This window comes from Pinus tabuliformis, chromosome 4_1 (genome assembly GCF_031772625.1).
Source record: "Pinus tabuliformis cultivar Carrire ecotype Pingquan chromosome 4_1, CPIR1, whole genome shotgun sequence".
In the NCBI taxonomy this organism is placed as follows: Eukaryota; Viridiplantae; Streptophyta; class Pinopsida; order Pinales; family Pinaceae; genus Pinus; species Pinus tabuliformis.
In genome coordinates, this window is record NC_142303.1 from 366,836,310 (window position 1) to 366,842,392 (window position 6,083).

Below are 6,083 nucleotides of genomic sequence, written 5' to 3' on the forward strand. Positions count from 1 at the left end.
CAAGGTCATGTAACGACCTATTTTGGTTTCCCCACTATGCCTGGGATGATTGATGCAATGTGATTGGTTTTCATATGTAAACTTTTGATGTATCCCCACTTGGTTGGGTGGATGAGTCAATTTTTGTATATCCTCACTTAGTTGAGAGATGGATGTATGTATGAGTCTTTGGTGATAGGAAGGTCTTTTATGATGTATAGAGTCATGTTCTTCTTGAAGAACATCTTTTGCAGATCTTGCCTACAGTCAGGAAGAGCATGAACAACACACTTCAGCAGTACAGAGACTTGGCATGTACTCAGGGGGAGCATTGACAGATTGGTACACCTTGGCATATACAAAGGGGGAGATTATTCAGAGATTTCAGCAGGTACTCAGGGGGAGTATGGACAGTGGAATGATTCAGCAAAGGAAGAGAATATCTTGGTCCACCCTTTGCCCTTGATGTCAAAGGGGGAGAGTGATTTGGTGTTGTTGCCATCAAGTCCAAAGGGGGAGATTGTTGGCATTATGATGCATGTGTTGTACTTGATGGCAACCCTCTCATAGAAGAATATCTCACTTATGTATAACTGGGTGAATCTTCAGAAGAGATATCAGATGTGACCGATGGAGGACAGCTCAAAGGAATCAGATGATGAATCTTCAGAAGAGATATCAGATGTGACTGATGGAGGACAGCTCAAAGGAATCAGATGATAGTTCTAAGTGTGACAAGTTAGCTTTGCCATCAAGTCCAAAGGGGGAGATTGTTGGCATTATGAGATAAGTGTTGTCCTTGATGGCAAACCTCACTGATGACAAATCATAGTACAGAAGGTCAGCAGCAAGGAATTGATGATCAAACTATAAGAAGAAGAGAAAGTTCATACACGCAGGTTCGTTAAGCCCAAGTCGCGTGTACACACAGGTTGGCTTCAGCAAAAGCGCGTGTATGTGGAAAAGTACCTTTGGTCCATGGCGGTTATTCCTTGGAAGTTGTGCCTATGGTTTCGGACCATTGTGTCTCGACGGGCGTGTCGATCCCTAGTTTTGAAGTTGATGGTATTGGACTTCTATGGTTTTGGCTCTTGGTATTGAACAAGGCCTAAGGCTATATAAGGAGAAGGAAATCATTAGGCAAGAGCATCTGAAATGTCTTGAATATCTGATGAAGCATTAGATCCAGCATGCAGGTTATGGGTTGATGATGCATTGCTTGATCTGAGCTAAGGAGAGATCTCATCGGTTGATGGAGAACAAGATCTAAGGAGAGATCGGGATCAAATGGTTTGAAATGAACTATCTTTATGATGCTTATTCTAGATCTACATACTGACGCATTTATTGTTCTATAAGTGTTATGAGTATGATTGATGTCTGGTACAGCTGCAAGTTATGAGAAATTATTTTTAGATCTGTACGCGGGTTGTCTTTGATAAAAGCGCGTATACACGCGGGTTTGATTCATCGAAGTAGCGTATACATTGTAAATCTTAATATTTGAAGTTGCAGATGGATCTGATGGTTATTACAGAGTTCTGTGTCTGCTCTGTGTTCTGGTGACTGTTGTTAACAGGGTTTCAGTGATTCAGAGTTTGATGATTGTTTTGAGCTTCAATGATAGTTATGGGTCCAGTATGAAAATTGGATGAAAAGTGGCCTTTCAGATTATGTGTTGTGCTTCAGTGTATCCAGTCTGAAAATTGATGAAACGTGGTACCTGGAGGTGAGAAGATTGTAGGCAAGCACCTACGTACTAGTATCTAAGCTAGTACAAAAGCTAAAGGAGATCTTTGGAGCATTGTAGCAGGTAGCAGCCTGCGTACTAGTAAATGGATCGGCTAGTACAAGAGCAAAGGGGGTTGTAGCTCCCGTACTGGTATAAGACTGCACCAGTACAAATATTGTAAAAGGATTTTCTTATTAAGAAGAAGATTGAGATGACTTGCAGCAGGTGGTTTTCACCCACATTGGGTTTCCACCTTATATCTTTGTGTTCATGTGTGTGGCTCTTGTGTGATGTTCTGTTCTGTTATTCTGCACCTGTTTACTGTTAATATGCTTAATAATGATCTGATGCATTTACTGAAGATTAAGCTAACTGAATTATAAGATCTCTGGATATACGCGAGTTTCATTAGACACAGTAGCGTGTACACGCGGGTTCACTTAATTGAAGTAGCATATATGTTTCTGAGTATGAAATTGAAAAGTTTGATTGATCTGATAATACTGATTCACCCCCCCCCCCCCCCCCCTCTCAGTATTATTTCCAACATTATGTAGTGAATTTCAAAAAGGATATTTCATAATGTTACACCATGAAAGTAATATGCATGTAAGTAAAGAGAAAGGAGCCCTAAATGAATGGTTCATTAAAAATAATAATGTTCATGTTTTGCAAAAGTAGCAATATAAGTAGGTGTGACTATAGAAAAAAACTTAAAGATTAAGCGCACTTGAGCCAAAATCTTACTATATGGGTGACCTTGGAAAATCTTAGCTACTAGTTGCAAGTGTTGGAGATTATTCATTTTCACTTTTTTCAATCTCACTTCCTCACCCTCATGAGCATTACATACTACAAAGAGTGCTAATTAATGACATTAATGGGAAATGAACATAGGGAATGGCTTGAGTAGTAAATACTCCATGTGATGAATCCGAAAAATGATTATTTCATAGCATAACATTGTGAAACTAGGGGCAGCAGGAGTGGGAGGGGTTATCTATTGCCCCGATGAACAAATTGAATCACAATATGCTTGAGTACTAGGTATCTTGACCAATAATCAACCTGAATACGTAGCATTATGGCAAGGATTAGAAATATCAATAACAAGAAGAATTATCAAGCTAATGGTGTTCGATGGATGCAATGATTATGATTCAACAGGTTTGGAAAGCAGATGGAAGACATAATTCCACCCTCCCCCACATCCTACAAAGGATTGTTTTGCAAACTCAATGCTTTGAACAAATAGAATTTTACCATGTGTACAGGCATCTAAATTCAAAAGTTGACACTCTGGTAAACAAAGGAACCACATTGGAACAAGGGTTAATGGGGATGGACCAAAGGTCAGTGGTTTACCTACCTTTACCATGATACTTCTTGAAATATATTATCGTCACAACAATGCAGACAATGACTCCTACAGTTGAACAAATTGTTAGATGTTCAACATAAGGAATAGTCAAATCATCCCAACATCAAGTATTCTAGTGTGGTCTCACTTCTTGACACTCTTGAGGTTGAAATGGAAACTCCTTTATGATCCTCAAATGCGAGCATCAATGGAGAAACACTAACGCATTAAAGATTATAACATCTCGCGGATATTCGTAGTATTAGGAAAGAACAAGTGGACACAAGCTCAATTCGCAACAAGTGGGAATTGGTGGACACATGTGGTGAATACATCTACATTGTATAAACAATCAATTCACTTTAGACTGCCCTTAATTTTTTCCTTTCTTTGTATCGCTTGTCTCTCATGACAATTAACCCAGGAAATTCGCAATGATATTGTTATGGATTTGGTTGCGATGCAATTTAATTCCATCATATGATGAATCAACGGAGGGGGTGGATATATTCTACTTGGCATCGTCCATAACAGGGGAAACAATGTTCTAACATTGTGAGATTTAAATAGTGGAACGAGGTGGCCTTTAATCCTTGGTATCTGAGGCTCGGCACTGTAAAGAAGAGTCCCCATGGTGAATAGTGAGACATCAATTTATGAGCAAGAGTAGGCAAAGATGAATCAACTCCTAGAACAATTGTTGGAGGCAATGGAAGGATTGTTGAAAGCTATGAAGCAACGGAGTGACATGGAGGAAAAGGAAAGGCACACATACCAATTATTAATGGACAAAGTGTGATCTTATGTAAAGCAAGGTGGAGAAATTTCAAGTAAAAATTCAAACTGAGTTGGTTGCAATGGATGTTAAACTAGAAGAGGTAGAAGAAGACCTTAGTAGTGGGGCAGAGGGTACCCTGGTAGAGTTAGAGACTAGCAAGAAACCAACAAATAAAAGGGCCAGAAGAACTACAGGACAGGAACAACAAGCCAAGGACAATGATGTTGAGCAATACGATGAAGTAACAGAGCTAGGAACATCATCCACCAGATAATTTGTTTTGCCTAGAAAAATTTTATGTTTTGCAAATACAAGTTGCTATTAGGAGTTTTTTGTAAGGAATATGGTAGACATCTTTTAAAATAGTTGGTAAAAATTCCATAAGCATAGAATTTATATATTTTGGACCAGTGAAAGTAATGTCATGGTGGAACATAAAGAATTATGTAAGGGTTATGGCCCAAAAACCATAATTTTATTATAATATTACAACTCCAACCTGTTCCTTTGGAAAAAAACATGACATCGTGGAAGCAACCACATGCTTAAATAAAGAGAAGGGAGCTCTAAATGGATGGAATGAAACATAATGCTTGTTTTTTGCAAGTAGACTATTACATTATGAGGGCTTCACTAGGGAGGGGCTTTATGATTAAGCATTCTAGACCGAAAGTTTGATTGGGATGGGTGGTATTTCTAGGAAGTTTTGGTTATTGGGTGCAAGCCTTAGAGGTGGCAATTAACATTATATGGTTTATTACCCGATGCAATGAGTATTAGATGGGGTACTAAAGAGCAATAGAAGTTGATAATTCATTGGCACTCATATGAGATGGGTCATAATGAGTAATTACAATATTAAATAATCCATGCGATCAATCTCAAATTCATAATATTGGACTATGAGATCCCCCCTAACATCTTGGTGCAAGTCTCAAAGATGATGATAATTTATGATATGTGCTTCATTTTGATGGTTTCAATCACACTTCTTCACCCCATTGATTGCGTAAATTGTTCAAGGTCATGAGAAATCAATCATTGGTGATTGATAGGCACAACGAATGACTAGAGTATTAAATTCACCATGTAGTTAATCCCACAAAAGTATACTTCATATTATTGGATTGTGGGAGCCTCCCACATGTTTAAAGAGAATGGAACTCTGAATGAACGGCTCACAAGGCATAATACTTGCTCAAGTTTAGCAAATTGGGTAGCAATGTAAGCATATATGAATACTAAAAAAACTTCAAGGTCAAACGAGTTTCAACAAATGCCTTACTAAGATGTGTGACCTACCCTAGAAATCATGATTATCATGTGCAAGTGTTAGAGATGATGATTGATGCTATGTGATTCATTTCACTAGTCTCAATCTCACTTCTTCACCTCTCTTCACCTCTCTTCACCTTATGAGTATTCTCTTGTGGTACATTGAGTGTTAAATGGACATTTTCAAAATCATAAGAAATTAACCATTAGTGGATGAAGTTAATGAGAGATGGGTCATAGTGAATCCCCCAAGTATGAATACTCTACAAAGAGTTTGCGTGTGTGTGATGTATGTATGTATGTATTTCATGATATTATGTTATGGAAGTCCCCAACATGCTTAAATAAAGAGAAGGAAGCTCTAAATGGATTATTCACAAAGTAAAATACTTGATTGGGTTTTACAAGTGGGTATAAATCTAATCACACTTGATTATGGTGAATATTCTCAAGGTTAAGCAAGTTTGAGCAGTAGTCTCACTAGGATGGGTAACCTTTATAGGAAGTATTGGTTGTTGGATGTAATTCTAGATATGACAATTGATGTTTTGTGATTGATTTTGTTAATTTCAATCACTTCTTCATCCTTAGAACATCACCTTTTGTAGTGACTAGTAAGTGGGTTATTTAAGCTTGTGAGAAATTGGTTGTTAATGAATGATGCTCATGAGAGATTAATCATGTTGAATTGTCTAAGCATAAAAAGCTTCATGCAATGAGTTCTAAAAAGTCAATTTTCATAATATTGAATTGCATAAGGTCCCGACATGCTTAAATAAAGGGGAGGGAGCTTGTAATGAATGGCTTATAATATATAATACTTGCTAAGGTATTGCAAATGGAGTAGTAGACTAAGCAAACCAGACTATAGGAGAAAAAAATCATGGTAAATATGTTTAAGTTAAAGTTTTACTAGGATGGGTGATATTCTTGGGAAGTCTTGATTACTAGGTGTAAGT